The sequence below is a fragment of the Cryptomeria japonica genome, chromosome 2 (assembly GCF_030272615.1).
Source record: "Cryptomeria japonica chromosome 2, Sugi_1.0, whole genome shotgun sequence".
Taxonomy (NCBI): Eukaryota; Viridiplantae; Streptophyta; class Pinopsida; order Cupressales; family Cupressaceae; genus Cryptomeria; species Cryptomeria japonica.
Window position 1 is genome coordinate 36419493 of NC_081406.1, and position 18720 is coordinate 36438212.

Below are 18720 nucleotides of genomic sequence, written 5' to 3' on the forward strand. Positions count from 1 at the left end.
AGTGCGAGTTCTTTGATCACAGTGGTTTAGTTTTCTATTGATAAGATGAGATCGATAAGATCTAGATATAGTCTGGTTTCAGGAATGACACCTCTTGTATAAGACAAAGATGATCAAGAGCATCTGGTTTCAGGAAAGATATATCATGTATAAGACGTGATCAGAATGTTTGGTTTCAGGAAGGATACATCCTGTATAAGACATGATATGATAGATTAGATGCGATCGATTGATAGAATGGATTAAGATTGATTGGATAAAGAACTGGCAATTTGTTGATATTAGGTTGCAGGATCAGTAGATATGCTGATGGTGATTCGGTTGAGGGGGTGATATAAGATTGGTGCTGGGTTGAAAATATCATGAGAGAGATGAGTCATCAGTTTGATTGTGTATACACTTATGATGATGCTTTGATGATTCTTGAGATGGATTTAGCCTTGGATAAGATGAGCTTGTAGGATCCCATTCAAGAATGAAATGCAAGCTAAATGCAAATGTGAATGCAAATGAAATGCAATTATTTATATACAACTAAATGAGATGGATAATGATTAAAATGATTCTAAAAAAAATGAATGCACCTATAATGATTAAATGCAAATTGTTTTTGTTTGTCCAAGTATACTCAATATTTATTTATGACCGTTGATCTGCTAATAAAATGATATGCTTATAATGCAGTTGACAAATGAATGCTTATAATGCAACTGAATAATGAGCTAATGAAATGATCTAACTAAAATTTACATTGCCATTCTTCATATGCTATCGGGTAATAGTGCTTGATTTCATCATTGAGCTTAAAAAATGTTGTAAGAAAATACAAGCAACTTGACATAATGATTCAAGATGACCTGAGTATTCCTTACATGGATTTTGATATAGCAAGTTAATACAAGCAACTTGATATAATGGATCAAGTTGACCTAAGTATTGCTTGCAGAACAGACAAGGATTATCTCCTTTCATGCATGACTTGGAACGTCCTCCTTGATATTTTGTCGATCATATCCTGAGACAAGTTCATACCATAGAAAGAGATAAACCATAGACAACAATCAAAGAAAATAATCATGCCCCATCATAGCTTCTCTAGTCATGGACATCCTTGAGTCGCATAGAGTACATGATTAGCAGTAAAATCAAGATATAAACACTGAATCGTGTATGTCATTCACATGTTCTAATGGTTATTAACTGATATAATCATTTTAATGAATGATCTTGGATAATCTCATATTAGTTGGTGATTGATTCTTCTATTTCTGAGTTTCATGATTTAGTTGTTGATGAAATGCCTTGATTTTCATTTCTTTGTTGCTCGTTATCTGTTTCAAAATCCTAGATATTTTTGGATTTTCTAAATTTTTCAAATGTTTTTGGATCTTCAAAGATTCAAAAGATCACCTTAGCAAAAGGAATTTGGATTTTGCCCCTAGCGGAAACAAAAATTTATTATGGATGTATGAATTGATCAAGATCCAAACCATAGAGGGATACAAATGCAGATTGATAGATGTTGATAAAATCTAAGATAGTGACTATGACAAGTATGTCAAAGATTGATAACTGTTGGTAAGCTGCATATTTCTTGCTAAATAGTTCAGAGAAATGGATAAGCTAGGATATATGGAAGTGATAGATGCGATAGGATGAAGTGTATAGGTGCGTAAAGCGATCTCATAGATGGAGGGACTCACTTTTTAGATAGTGCTTGTTTACCAGGTTTTCACCATCTAAATTTATTGCATTTTTGTTGGATTTTATGTGCTTTTTATTGATTTTTTCAGGACTTTATATTTCAAGCATAGAATTTCTTGAGATGGATAGAATTGATAGGTTCATCAAACCAATCACCTTCTGGGGTAGATAATTTGTATGCTCCTGATCTATATGTTGCTACTATGACAAAAGGTCCTAGCCAATTTGGTTCAAATTTGCCCTTCTTTTCCTGATCTTGCTGATTTCTTGGATTTTCCCTTAGAACTATGTCTCCAATTTGGAAAATGCACGGCTTGAATTTGTGGTATAGCTTCTTTCCATGTTTATATACTTTTAAATGATCTATTGCATTTTGGCAACATTCCTGAATCAGTTCTAGTTCTTGGAGTCGAGAGACTCTTTGTTCTTCTTCTGGTATAAGGCCATGCAAGGATACTTGTAGAGAAGGTATCTCTACTTCTATAGGTAATATAGCTTCTGATCCATAGACCAAACAATATGGAGTTGCCCCTATTGGAGTGTGGACACTAGTTCGATATGCCCAAAGAGCAAGATTTAGCTGAATGTGCCAGTCTTTTCCAGCTTCATTGACTATTTTCTTCAAGATTCTTAAAATAGTTTTGTTTGATGCCTCAGCTTGACCATTACCTTGTGAATAATATGGAGTAGAGAACCTATGTTGGATATGAAATTTTTCACATAGCTCTTTTACATCTTGATTTTTGAATGGTCTTCCATTATCAGTGATAATGGTCATAGGAACTCCATAGCGATAGATTATATAATTTAGAATAAATGATGATATTTGTTTTCTTGTCATTGTTGTTAAAGGTACTACTTCAATCCACTTAGTAAAATATTAAGTAGCAACCAAAATAAACTTATGTCCATTAGAAGATGAGGGATTGATCTTTCCTACCAAATCTAGGCCCCACTGTGAAAATGACCATGATCCTGTCATAGGATATAACTCTTGTGCTGGTGAATGAATTAGATTTCCATGAATTTGACATTGTTTACACTTTCTAGCATAGGTGAATGAATCTCTTTCCATAGTAGGCCAAAAGTAACCCATACGAATAAGGTTCTTAGCCAATGTTAAACCACTTGAGTGTGTACCGCAAATACCTACATGAATATCATTAAGAACTCTCTCGGATTCATCTTTTTCAAGACATATCAATAATGTACCATCTAGACCATGCCCATATAGGATATCAGCAATAATGGTATAGCGAGAGCACTGATGGATAAAGTTTCTTCATTGATTATGAGATAATTCCAAAGGAAGGATATGATCTTTCAAATATTGGTAGGTTTGACTGGTTCCGGATATATGGAAAATTCGATAGGTATGTTGGGATTGAATGGTAGGGGTTAAGATATCTTCCACAAGAAATTTGTAACGTTGTTGATTCTCTTTATTTTGCAAGAGAGATGCTATTGTAGCCATTGCATCTGTTGCTTTATTCTCATTTCTGGGAATCTGGGTGAATGTGATTTCTTTAAAATGTCCTTTAAATTCCTCCACTAGCTATTTGTATGGCATAAGCTTATCATCCTTTGTTTGATATTCATCATTTATTTGATTAATGACAAGTTGTGAATCACCATAGACATGTAGTTCTTTGACATTCCATTCAATGGCCATTTTGAGCCCTATAGCCAATGCTTCATACTCTGTAGTATTATTGGAGCATGGAAATCACAATCTATATGGTTTTGGAATTGTATGTCCTCGAGGTGTGATAAAAAAGATTCTTGCACCTGATCCATATTGAGTATTGTAGACACCCAAAATTGTCTAGTCTAATTAAATAAATATTTTATTTATTTAATTATCTAAGCTTAATTCTTTTATTAATTAAATAAATCTTTATTTATTTCATTAATTCATTTATCCTCTTCTAGCCTTATTTCTCATTTAAATAAATACATTTATTTATTTAAATTATCCTTTTCTTAAATTAAATAAATATCTTATTTATTTAATTGATCTCACTCCTTCTATTAATTAAATAAATCTTTATTTATTTAATTAATTCATTAACCTTTTCTACCCATGACACATGTCATTCATCTCTTAATTCATACACTACCTACCCTTTCATTATTTTATTATTTCTTTTACCTACCCTCTAATCATAGCCGACCATTTATCTTTTACACCTCTCAATCTTATCCCTCCATTTCATATGGTGTCTTCTATATAAGGAGATTATTCCTTCATTATATACCCTAATCAATCATTCTACTCAACTATGCATTCAAACCCCCCGTTGACTACTTGACTACACTATGCTTTTGAACATAGGCGATCCTACTTGCAACCACATTTCCGTTCTTTGTTGAGCTCTTGTGCACATAAAATCTGAGAGCAAATATATCAAGCAAGATCAATGGAGATAGGAAGAATGGAGATCCAAACCCTATTGGACATGTGATGGTATAATCTTTGTGATTTCATTTGATTTGCATTGTCTTAGGTAATCTTCATATGTTATGGTGGATCTTTGTTGTTGTTAGGCTAGGGTTTTGTGGTTGAATTCATTTAGCCTTTCAATATCGTTATTATTGTTATCCATTTTCACCATAAACAAGTATAAGAAACATCAAAGTACAATTCCCAAAAGTTTGTACTTACTGTCAAGATATTTGCATCAGGAAATTCGATGTGCAAAGGCATGTCATTTTGTAAAGGTGCATTAGCCAATTGATCAGCAATGACTTGTCCCTTGATGGCTTTCTGGTCAACATATTCTATGTCAAATTCACTCAGTATCATAACCCATTTGGCTAGTCTTCCCGTTAATGTTGACTTGCTCAATAAATATTTGAGAGGATCTATCTTTGCTATTAGTTTTACAGAATGAATCAACATATAATGTCGTAGCTTCTGAGTTGTAAATACAACTGCTAGGCATATCTTTTCAATTGATGAATAATTTAACTCATATCCAACAATTGTTCTGCTGATATAATAAACTTCTCTTTCCTTTCCTTCATCATCATGCTGAGCTAGGAGAGTGCCTAATGATACACTTGTTGCTGAGACATAGAGTAATAATGGTTTCACATTTTAGATCCCACTTGAATGGAACATTTTTATGTAGAAGATGTGTAAAGGGAAGACATCTATTAGCCAATTGGAACACAAATCTCTGGATTGATTGCAACCTTCCTTATAAAGATTGCAATTGACTTATGTTCTTAGGTGACTCCATCTCCATGATAGCTTTAACTTTCCCAGGATCAACTTCAATGCCACGAGCTGATATAATGTACCCAAGGAGCTTTCCAGACGTTACCCCGAATGCACATTTCTTTGGATTTAATCTTAATTGATATCTTTCCTACCTGTCAAAAATCTTGCTTAGAATGTTCAAATGTTCTTTTCTTGTGTGATATTTTGTGAGTATGTCATCGACATAATCTTCCATGAATGTATGCATCATGTCATGGAAAATTGTCATCATAGCTCTTTGATATGTGGCTCCTACATTCTTAAGCCCAAATGGCATAACATTCCAGCAGTATGTTCCCCATGCACAGGTGAAAGCTGTCTTCTCTTGATCTTCAGGTGTGATTCTTATTTGATTATATCCAGAGAAGCCATCCATTAATGAAAACATCTCATGCCCCACTGACAAGTCTACTATGATATCAATGTTTGGTAGCGGGAAATCATCTTTTAGACATGCTTTATTCAAATCTCTGAAATCTATGCAGATTCTTATGCTCTTATCTAGTTTTGATTTTGGTACAATACTTGAAACCCATTCTGGATAAGCAATTGGTCTTATGAATCCCACTTCCAATAGTTTCTTGAGATCAATTTTTACAAGGAGAGCAATATGTGGGTGCATCTTTCTTAGCTTCTGCTTAACAGGTTTTGCTTTTAAATCCACATTAAGATGATGCATGATAAGATCTGGGTTAAGCCCTAGCATATCTGCATAAGACCAAGCAAAATTTATTTGTCATTGCTCAAAGAATTCCATGTATTCTTTCCTCTCTTTTTCTGATAATGAGGCAACAAAATGAAGTATTTTAGGATCCTTTGATGTATCAATGTTTACTGCTTCTATTGGTTCTATTAGGATAGCAGATCTTTCTTGAAAATATGTAGGAAAAATGTCAAACTTTCCATCTTCTGACGCCTCAAGGAGGTTTTCATCATCAGATATGCCCTTTATTTTCTCTTTTGATTGATCTCATGTTGCCATGAAATGGTTTTCAACAATAGGTCTCTTTCCTTGTTTTATTTCACTTTTGCGACTGAAAAGTTTGGCATTCTCCTGACTATGAAAAATATTACTTGATTATGTAGTAGAAGATATCTTAGGTGGGATGGGTTCTATAGTGTTAAGGTACACAACTAAGTCATGATCATTGGAAAAGACATTTAGTTTGGGGTTGTCTAAATTATCCCAATCAATTAGTTCGGGATGAAGAAGGGGTAAATCATAATCACTATCATCATTAGGTGTTTCAATATTCATGACATAATGATCATAATTTAGCATAGAATAGGTATTATCATAGTTTAGATGTTTTTGAGGATTGTCTTTCTCAAGCGTTTCTGAATTAGTCTCAACAAGATTAATATTAGCATTTTGTAGTTCACACTCAAGTGGTTCTTCAATTGACGTTTGTCCCTTAAATGAATGGATTATATCAACACACACATCTTTGGCACTGCAATTTTCTTCTTGATTGACTTCATTTGCATTTTGGAGTTGATAGACTTGTGTACATGATAAAGAGGATTCTTCTAATAGATTTTGTGTCATTTCAAACTCATCTTCTTCTAGACTAATAGTTAATCCAACTTGACTATCTCTTATTTCTTCTATGGTTCTTGCATATCTGATCCTTGTTTGCGCTTCTTGTGGCATTGTGTCATTGTTTTTGTCATTTGCTTTTCTTTTTGCATATGCCTCTTTTCTCTGAATTCTGAGTTTCTCTTGTCTTCTTTCTAATTTTATCTTTTGTTCTGCAATAGACAAGTCTTCTTTTGTGATAGCTGCTTGATCTTCATTGTGTTCTTTGCTTGATGTAGTGGATAAGGTATCTGGACTCCATTCATATTCACTGAAATTTGTTTCTAAATCCTCATTTAAGATTACTCCACTATACCATACTGGAATGTCATGTGGTGCAAAAAGTTCCTTGATTTCTGTCATTTCTATTTTTACTGCCTCTGGAATATCTTGTTCAGATTTTGCCTTTGTTTGTATTTTCAGAACTTGTTGACAAGATTTTTCTTCACCTTTGATAGTAGTCTCTTCTTCTTTCTTTTCATGATCTTCTTTCTTCTTTTGCTTATTGGTTACTGTTTCGGCCGCTTGATGTATCTTTTCTTGCCAAATTATCTCCTTTAGAAACTAATTTCTTTCTCCATTTTTGCTATTGAGTATTGTGTTTCTTTTGATTAGACTTCAGGTATCCCAAACCGGATTTATCTTCTGTGGATTGTGAGTGTGGACAAATAGGTTCTGAAATACCTTGATGTTGCTTACCAATTGGTCCTTTTCCTTCATATCCCATCTTTTGCATGATTTCATATCCTTTTCCATATTTTTTTTATGGGAATATTGACTTCTATTGTTGTTGCTATAGTTTTATCTTCATCTTTCTATAACCAACCAAGAATGTCTTTGTCTTCATTTTCCTCTTCAAGGGTTCCAGCACTAACAAAGGTTCCTTTAAACATATGTTTTGATTTGCTTGATGTTTGTGACTAAATATCTACAGGTTTTCCATATGACTTAGGGGAAAGTGGAAATTTATTCAAAGAATACTTTCCCATTCCTTCATTATTTAACTTGATCTTTTCTTCAAAAGTTTCCCATAACTTTGCTTGAATTTATTTAGTAGGATATACTAATTATCTATTATTTGGAACTCTTGTATCTTGTGTTGACTTCAAATTATTGCAATATTGACTAGGATCTGCAATTATAGTGATCTCTTGCCCTTTGTGAGGAAATTTCACAGATTGATGATATGTAGAAGGAACTGCTTATATCTTGTGAATCCAGGGTCTTCCCAGAAGAATGTTGTAGGAGAGATTCAAGTCTCAAACTTGACACAATGTATCCTTTACCAAGTGTCCTATCTTTATTGGTAGCACAACAGTTCCTTTAAAAGAACGTTCTGCTTCATCATAAGCCTTGATGGTTATTTTCTTTTTCGGGTCCACTGCATTCTCTGAATATCCCAAAGCTTTTATCAAACTTAATGCACAAATATTTAAGCCAGCTCCTCCATCTATGAGTACACATTTGACATGAGTTTTATTAATGGAGACTTCAACATACAAAGGAGCATTGTGAGGATGTTGTAAAGATGTGTCATTATTTTCAGAAAATGATAAGCAATGAGGGGCTATAAGATGTCCTACCATGTTTTGGAACTGATCTATATCCAAATCTTTTGAAACCCTTGTTTCTACTAAAGATTTCTCCAAAATTTCCGTATGCATAGGTGAAATCTTGAGAAGTTCCAGAATTAATATTTGAGCGGGTATTCGTTGTAATTGCTCTACTAAATTATATTGTTGTGATGTGGATGTTGAGTCTTTTGCTATACCTGGAAAGGTAACCTTTTCTTTGCTTCTTGTGATAATGTTGATTGGTTCTGAAGATTGATTTTCATTAACAATTATCACATTTACTACATCATCATATGTATAAGTGTAATTTACTTTGGTTTTTCCTTTGTCATTTTCCAATTGGGATGACTCACCTTTAGCATCGTTTGGAAGTAGAGTTTTAAAAGCCAAGTGTGATTTATTCGTCTTATGGCTATCCACCATGATGGTTCCATTATCAATTAGATCTTGGATAATGTGTTACAATCTTTGGCAATCATTTGTTAGGTGTCCTTTATTTTGATGATAATTGCAAAAATGATTGTCATTCCACCAATTTGGCTTGACTGGTGGTTCATAAATTCTTGCTTTGGGTAAAACAATCAATTTATTAGCAAGCAAAGTTTTTAAAGCCAATTCTAAAGATTCTCCAATATTTGTGAATTTTCTCCGAGGATTAGAGAAAAAGGATTTGGCTTTATTTTTTTCTAGATTGTTGTTGCTTGGGATTTGACTTGATAGATTGAAAATTGGTTGTTGTTGTTGTTGGCATTACAGTAAGAAAGATTGTTGATATTAAATAAGGATATTGAGAAGGTTGTTGAAGATTATTGATATAACTGAAGAAGGATGATAACTATCTTTATAACATTGTTTTGTCATTGATGTCAAGAAATTGATTATCTGATTCAGTATGATGTTGCCATATCTTAAGAAGATTGATTAGAAGAGAATTAAGATGTTGGTAAAAGACATAGAAAGAATGTGATGAATAAAGGGAGGAATAAGTTATTCAATGGGCAACTATTACCGAGTTAGACAATGATGAGATCATGATGTTTAGATTGTTTTGATATCCTACATATGTTATTGATTGTAGGGTTAATACTATACTAAGAAATCAAGCAAGGAACCTAGTCGGTAAACCCTAAGGTTATCGATATCGGTTAATGAAGGCGAAATGTCTACCGAGTAAAGTTTGGTATTTATTGAGTTGCAACCGAGTTATGATAGTGTGCATGGGATGTATAAAAGCATTATTTAATGAAGGACAATGATTAGCTGGAAATGTATAAATGATTGGTATGCCATGTATGAAGTTTGTTAAGGATCTATGGCAAAGGAAAATCGCCAGAAAGATCTACAGTGCAAATTGAACCGCAATAACCTTATGCAAGTTCCAAGATAGGAATGCAAGTCCCGAGGTAAGGTAAAACATTTTTAGATCAAAAGGATACAATGAACCTAGTCAAGCTTGAAGCTCTGATGGCCAAGATTGATCATGGGAAATGTGATCAAGAAGATTTAGCGGTTAGCAATTGTTTATAAATAAGGAATTGTTGATAAACAATGTATGCGGGCAAGTGTATGCACATGGATGCTACGTAGTGATTACCGAGCACAAAAGCTTGAAGACTTGTTTGAATAATAGAGTAGAGAGCCCAGCAGAGGGACAAGATAAGTCCTATGACTAGATTGTTTTCAGAAAATAAGAATCTTCTTTATCATTTTAGATGTGAAGTTGCAGATAGATTTTATTACTATTATTTTGTAAGTGACAGAAAATCTCTTAACCAAGTGGACGTAACAGTCATATATGTAAACCCTCTAGCAAGGTAACATTCTAAGTGTGTTTGAAATCCTTTAACAAGGTCACTTCTAACAAAGTGAAGATCCTAACAAATCTGAGGAAAATCCCTTAACCGGGTCACATCTAGCAATGTGTTTGTAATCTTTAACAAGATTTGCTTTTAACTAAGCATACTCTAGAAGAGTATATATCTTAGTGGGTCCAAAATCCTACAGTGGTTTTTCCCTATTTGGGTTTCCACGTTAAATCTAGTGTTATGAGTGTTGTTATGATTATGTGTTCTTAAGTTTGCATGTTTAACAGTTTTTGGTTAAGTTGTTGAAGTATAAGTTACCGAGGTTGAATCTATTGATTTTATGGAAGTTTAAGTTTCTATGATTCACCCCCCCCTCTCATCTTGTTAGCTATTAGCATCTTTACTTTACATCAAGTATCAAAACTAACAATTGGTATCAGAGCTAAGGACTCCGGAAGAAAAAGTTTAAAGGTACTTGAGGCGAAGATCCGAAGATGTATAAAAGGGATGCACCGAAGCTGAACAAGTCAAGTTTCTCCACATGGCAGAAAAGGATGAATCTACATTTATCAGGAATTGGAGAATATGCAACATAGTATTTGGAGAATGATTACATTGCACCGAGCACCAACCCTATGACCTTGGAAGAGATTAAAGCAAGGCAAGAACATATTCAAGCTATGATTGAAATAACATCAGCATTGACCGACTTAGAGTTTAATGATCTAGAAGGCTGCAATGATGCAAAGGCAATGTGGAATAAGCTCACATCTATGTATGGAGGTGATGAGCATGTTCAAAGAGAAAAAGTAGATAATCTAAGAGGACAACTTGAATCCATGAGGATGAATGAAGGTGAGAACATAACCCAATACAATACACGACTAAAGGAGATTGTCAATCAAATTAAAGGAGCAGGTGGAACTATTGAAGAAAAGGATATAAAAAGTAAGTTGTTAAGAACCCTTCTACCAACTTATGCTATTCGAGTCTCTGCAATCAATGAATTGAAATTTGTACCTAAAATGCTAGTTTCTTTGGATGCTACTATTGGTAAGCTACATGCATTTGAGTTAAGTAATTTTGATAACAGTGGGTCTTCGGTAAATAAAGTAGAATTTGCATTCAGTTCTTCTCATATTGGTGAATCTGATGATTACAATGATAGAATGAGTAAGTACTCTGAAGGAGATCATAGTTGAGCAAGTGAAAGATTTCGCATGAACATGGAAAAAGTGCACAGACTGTATGAGGAAATCAAGAAGCAAGAAGAATTTGAAGCATTATTAGCTAGAAGGTTACCGAGAGGAAAAGGTAAGTATAAAGGAAAGCTACCTTTAAAATGTTTCAATTGTGATAAAATAGGACATATGGCTTCTAACTGCCCTGACAAAGAATCTAGTGAAAAGAGAGAATACCAAGATAACAGGCAGAAAGATAACCAATATAGAGGACACCGAGATTTCAGAAGGAGAGATAGAAAGACATGTCTAGTAGCAGATGAGGAATCCAACAATGACAAATCTGATGAAACTGATACTGAGGAAGTTGTTTATGTGGCTATTAAAGATGGATCTAATGAGGAAAGGTATGAAGAAAAAGCCCTAATATCTCACATAAATAGTAATGATTCTTGGATCATAGACAGCGGATGCTCAAATCATATGACATGTGATAAACACAAGTTTGTTAAATTAGAAGACTATGATGGAAGCTATGTAAGATTTGGTAATGATGCACCATGTCCGGTGAAAGGTAAAGGATCTATAGCACTTCTTGACAATGCTAAATGTGATGATGTATACTGGGTTGAAGGATTGAAATACAGTTTGTTGAGTGTAGAACAACTAAACAATACATGATACCGAATAGAATTTCAGAATGGAATTATCAAAGTTCATGATAAGCATGGAAAGTTAGCTGCTACTGGGACAAAAACAAAAGGTAATACATTTCATCTTGACTCAACATGGAACAAGTGTCTTTATCAAAGATAGATGATACCTGGTTATGGCATAAAAGGTTTTGTCATGTAAATTTTGATAATCTGATCAAAATAAGTAAGAAGCACCGAGTAAGAGGTCTACCGAGTCTTGAAAAACCTGAGAATGCTATGTGCCAAGGATGCTAGATGGGTAAGATGACAAGATCAAGCTTTACAAGTCAGTCCTACACTTCTAAAGGAATTTTAGATCTAGTACACACTGATCTTTGTGGTCTTATGAAAGTTCAAAGTTATTATGGTGATAAATATTTTATATTATTTGTGGATGATTACTCAAGGATGATGTCAGTTATGTTTTTAAAAGAAAAATTAGAATCTTTTCAAATGTTCAAATGGTAAAAGGAAAGAGTTGAAAATGAAACAGGAAGACAACTGAAATGTCTTAGATTTGATAGAGGAGGAGAATTCACTTCTGATGAATTTAACTTATACTGCAATGATCATGGTATAAAGAGGCAAGTATCTGCACTGAGAATACCTCAGCAAAATGGGATAGCCAAGAGAAGAAATAGATTAATTGTGGATTGTGCAAGAACCTTGATGATAGAAAAGAGGGTACCTCAAACATTTTGGAGAGAAGCAATCAGCACTGCAGTTTACACCCTGAACCGAGTTCAACTGAAGAAAGGAACTATGAAAACACCATATGAGATCTGGTATGACAAGAAACCTAATGTAAGTTACTTTAAAATCTTTGGAAGTAGATGCTATGTTCACAAAGATGACAGAAATGGAAAGTTTGATCAGAAAAGTGAAGAAGGAACATTTCTTGGTTATTCTTCTAGAAGTAAACCATTTAAATGTCTGATCAAATCATCTAACAAAATAGTGGAAAGTGCAAATGTGAAAATTGATGAATTTGCAGAAAGAAATGATGAAGGAAATTCCAAAGAACCAAAAGATTATGAAGAATTTGTTTATGTTCAACCGAGAAGTACTACGGAGAAAGCTGCTGAAGAAAATGAAGATAATGTCTAGCTACTGAGTGATGAAGAAGATCATATAGAACCTACCGAGCCTATATTAGCCAAATATGTTAGAAGACATCATGCATCAAGTCAGATTATAGGAGATAAAGATGATCCAGTGATGACAAGAAACAAACTGAGACAAAACACATGTTTGATTTTTGAATTTGAACTGAGAATAGTGAAAGAAGCATTCAACAGTGAAGATTGGGTAAATGCTATGACAGAAGAGATTGATCAAATCAAGAAGAATGACACATGGACACTAGTCCCAAGACCAAAGGACAAAAATGTAATCGGTACCAAGTGGATTTTCAGAAACAAGCTAAATGAAAAAGGTGAGGTCATTCACAACAAAGCAAGACTAGTTTGTAAAGGTTATGCTTAAGAAGAAGGAATAGATTATGGTGAGACTTTTGTACCTGTGGCTAGAATTGAGGGAGTAAGAATGTTGTTGGCATATGCTTCTTTCAAAAATTTCAAGGTATATCAAATGGATGTTAAATTTACATTTTTGAATGGTATACTAGAAGAAGAAGTTTTCATTGAACAACCTGAAGGATTTGTTGAAGACAAGAGTAAAGATCAGGTATGCAAACTGAACAAAGCTTTATATGGTCTGAAACAAGCACCTACAGCATGGTATGAAAGATTGCACTCTTATTTAATCAAGATTGGTTTTATAAGGACAAGTGAAAACAACAATATGTACATGAAGAAAGATGAGGACAATGGAATATCGATCTCAACCATATTTGTTGATGACATTATATTTTGTGGTAATGACTCCTTATGCAAGAACTTTGGAAATGAAATGTGCAAAGAATTTGAGATGTCACTAATCGGTGAGATCAGGTATTTTATAGGTTTACAGATAATGCAAATGAAAGATGAGATTTTCATTACTCAATCCAAGTACATAAAGGAAATCTTGAAGGAATTTGGAATGGAGGATTCTAAACCAGTAAGTACTCCTATGACTACTAACTGTAAATTATCAAAGAATGATGAATCTGCATCTGTTGATGAGACACTTTACCGATCTATGATTGGAAAATTGCAATATGTTGTGCATAGTAGACCGGATATAGCACATGTAGTAGGTATTGTAGCAAGATTCTTTGCAGATCCCAAGGAAACTCATATGACAACAATCAAGAGAATTTTCAGATACCTGAGAGGCACTGAAGATTATGGCTTAGTATATGGAAAGAGAAATAATTTTGATTTAAAAGTTTATACTGATGTTGATTGGGTAGGCAACATAGATGACAGGAAAAGCACAAGTGGTGGAGCTTTATTTTTGGGAGAAAGACTAGTAAGTTGGCTTAGCAAGAAACAAGGATGTATTTCTCAATCTATAGTAGAAGTTGAATATGTTGCTGCAGAATTGAATTGTACCAATATAGCATGGATCAAACAATTTTTGGAAGGTATAAATAAGAAATTTACCGAGCCAGTAACTATATTCTATGATAATACTAGTGCCATTAACATTTCAAAGAATCCAATGATGCATTCTAAGACAAAGCATATATCTATAAAGTATCACTATCTCAGAGAAGAAGTTGAAGAGAAGAAAGTTGTGCTGGAATATATCAGTTCAAAGGAGCAATTACCAGACATCTTCACAAAGCCATTGCCAAGGGACACTTTTGAGTATCTCAGAAGCAAGTTAGGGGTCCTACCCCCATCTTCTACTCACTGACCGAGTTCGGTGAAAGCATCAATTTGATGAATCTACAGAATATTATATGTGGATTGATGCTGATTTACACACTTTAGAAGGTTTTCTAAAGGTGTGCAAAAAAAATGATTAGAGACAAGTTGATCTGACCGAGACTAAGATGTTACACAACAAGGCAAATCACTTCACAGAGGAAGAAATCATGATTTAGTTCTTTTACTTTTTGGCATTGTTGTCAAAGGGGGAGAAGACTAAATGGTTGACTGCATGATAAAGCCCTGAATGATGGAAATAATAGAAGACTAATGACAGGGGGAGTAGATTGCAAAATGGAGAAGACTAAATGCAAGTCAACAGCTCAGAAGCCTATTGAAAATGAAGAAGACATCAGAAGACAACAGATCAAGGATAACAGGAGAAGTATAACAACAATCTGAATCCGAATCAATTTGAATATCTAGTTGGTATTACCATTTAATTGTTGGTTTTGCCATCAATGCCAAAGGGGGAGATTGTTGGCATTACAGTAAGAAAGATTGTTGATATTAAATAAGGATATTGAGAAGGTTGTTGAAGATTATTGATATAACTGAAGAAGGATGATAACTATCTTTATAACATTATTTTGTCATTGATGTCAAGAAATTGATTATCTGATTCAGTATGATGTTGCCATATCTTAAGAAGATTGATTAGAAGAGAATTAAGATGTCGGTAAAAGACACAGAAAGAATGTGATGAATAAAGGGAGGAATAAGTTATTCAATGGGCAACTATTATCGAGTTAGACAATGATGAGATCATGATGTTTAGATTGTTTTGATATCCTACATATGTTATTGATTGTAGGGTTAATACTATACTAAGCAACCGAGCAAGGAACCTAGTCGGTAAACCCTAAGGAACCTAGTCAGTAAACCCTAAGGAACCTAGTCGGTAAACCCTAAGGTTATCGATATCGGTTAATGAAGGCAAAATGTCTACTGAGTAAAGTTTAGTATTTATCAAGTTGCAACCAAGTTATGACAGTGCGCATGGGATGGATAAAATCATTATTTAATGAAGGACAATTATTAGCTAGAAATGTATAAATGATTGGTATGTCGTGTATGAAGTTTGTTAAGGATCTATGGCGAAGGAAAATCGCTAGAAAGATCTACAGCGCAGATTGAACCGCAATAACCTTATGCAAGTTCCAAGATAGGAATGCAAGTCCTGAGGTAAGGTAAAACATTTTCAGATCGAAAGGATACATTGAACCTAGTCAAGTTTGAAGATCTGATGGCCAAGATTGATCATGTGAAATGTGATCAAGAAGATTTAGCGGTTAGCAATTGTTTATAAATAAGAAATTGTTGATAAACAAGGTATGTAGGCAAGTGTATGCACAGGGATGCTACATAGTGATTATCGAGCATAAAAGCTTGAAGACCCGTTTGAATAACAGAGCAGAGAGCCCAGTAGAGGGACAAGATAAGTCCTATGACTAGATTTTTTTGAGCAAATAAGAATCTACTTTAGCATTTTAGATGTGAAGTTGCAGATAGATTTTATTACTGTTATTTTGTAAGTGATAGAAAATATCTTAACCGAGTGGACTTAACAGTCTTATATGTAAACCCTCTAGCAAGGTAACATTCTAAGTGAGTGTTTGAAATCCTTTAACAAGGTCACTCTAACAAAGTGAAGATCCTAACAGATCTGAGGGAAATCACTTAACCGAGTCACATCTAGCAATGTGTTTGTAATCTTTAACAGGATTTGCTTTTAACCGAGCATACTTTAGAAGAGTATATTTCTTAGTGGGTCCGAAATCCCAAAGTGGTTTTTCCCTATTTGGGTTTCCACGTTAAATCTGGTGTTATGAGTGTTGTTATGATTATGTTTTCTTAAGTTTGCATGTTTAACATTTTTTGGTTAAGTTGCTAAAGTATAAGTTACCGAGGTTGAATCTGTTGATTTTATGGAAGTTTAAGTTTCTATGATTCACCCCCCCCCCTCATCTTGTTAGCTATTGGCATCTGTACTTTACATCAAGTATCATAACTAACAATTGTTTTGCAGTATTGTTATCATCATTTCCTTCATTGTTGACATTCCTATTCTTTGACTAGAACTTAGGTTTGTCATTGTTGTTGTTGTTGTTGCTGTTGTATGAATTATTGTAAAGTTTTAGTTCCCCTTTCTTTACCATCGCGTTCTCTATTTTCAGACCATTTTCGATCATTTTGGCAAAAGAGGGAGGAAATTGCATCCTTAGTCGATAACTCATTTCACTAATAAGATTATCAATGAATATGTCCATTTTTTCTTGATTAGGTACATCCCGGGGATACCTATTAAACATGCATTTCCATCTTTATAAAAAGATCATAAAGGATTCTCCATTCTTTTATTTAACATTGCAAAGATCTAGCATTGTTATTTCATTCCTTATATTGTAGGAATATTGTGAAATAAATCTATTCACAAGTTCTTCAAAGGAATTGATTCCGGATGGTAATCTTGAAAACCACTCCATTGATTGTCCATTTAAACTCCTAGGAAAAAGATGCATAAGGTAAGTTTCCTCGTGAGCAAATTCCATGCTCATTGTACAAAACTCCCTAATCTGATCTTGAGGATCAGATTTTTCATTGTATTTGTCATATTTAGGGATCTCGCAATGTTGTGGAAATGGCATCATATTCAAATTTTTATCAAAAGGATATGGGCATATATCTTGTAACGAATATTTCTTGGAGCTTGTCCCATTTTTCATGTCTTGTATTTGCTATTGTAGAGCTTGTATTTGTTGAGTAAGGTTTGATAAGGGATTATCTGCATAGTCTCTCCTTGTTTCGTCATGAGTCTTTTTGTCACTATGCTCTTTTCTTTTATCATCCCTTTCTTTCCTTGTTTCTTTGTTGTTCATATCTTCATTATTTTGCTCATCTGTGTTTTGGGTGTTACTTGTCTCCGAGTCTTGTTTTAAGCTTTCTATGTTAAAGTCTTATGGTAGTTTAGCTCCAGATTTTGCCAACATCAAGAGATATTTTTCTTTTTGTTTTGCTAACAATTTTTCCATTAGCCTATCAAATTTAAAATCTTGTTCAAGGTCTCTAATGGTGCTATTGACTGCTTCTTCGTCAACAGTGGTAAATCCAAAAGTAGTATCTTCTTCCTCCATTTGTTGTTGTTTTCTAAGCTGTTTGTATTGGGCTCTAGTCCAAACTAGCATGTGATTATTTCAAAGTTGTCAAAAGTTCCCAAGGATAAGGTCAATAGGTGATTATTGGTTTAGGAAGATATGCTTTATTGATCTTACCACTATTGTTTGTTCATTGGGATAAAGCGTCTCTTTGTTGAAAAGCACGTCTTTGTAGAGTTTCAAATGTCAAATTCTGTATTGCGGCCAAGTAAGTAGTGACAAAAATGGTCTAGGAATGTCCCATGTTTTAGCAAGATTTTGTGATTGATATACAAGAATCTTATTCTCTTCTGAGTAGCTTTGTAACTGGGCTTTCTTTTCTTAAGGTGATACTTAAAAGTCATATAAGCATTTGACAGTTTACAAGTTTGATTCCAATGTTGGTACAATTTTGGTTTTGGATGTAACCTAAGTTCAAAATAGGAAAGATATATCCAAGATTAGGAACTTAGTATAGATTGATCAAGCTTCATGATAGAGGATTTGATTATCCCGATGAGAGACTTGACAAGGATGTTGATTTTTGCACTTAAGATGTTTGAATCAATAGCTTGTTGAATGTTGATGTTTATAGAACCTTTTGGGAATAACCTATAGGATTAGCAACCTAGTTGTTTGGGCTATTTTGAAAATATGTGATGGTTTAGAGACAAACCTACTTCAAGAATTATTTTGATATTTTGATGTTTTGATACTTTGATTTTGAGTTGGTGTTTCAAGTGTTGGAATGCTTTTTGTTTTAATTTTTTGATCACACTTTTTCAGAAGTTTTTTGATTTTTGATCTCTTGTAGATGATAATTTTCTTCAATTTTTGACCATTTGGAACATGTTACAGACATAGAAGACACAATTTTTAATATATGAAAAGCACAAGCAAGTACAAATCCTTATGGCATGCTGACACAATAGTTGTTGAATCTCACATGGAGTTTCCCCCAAGG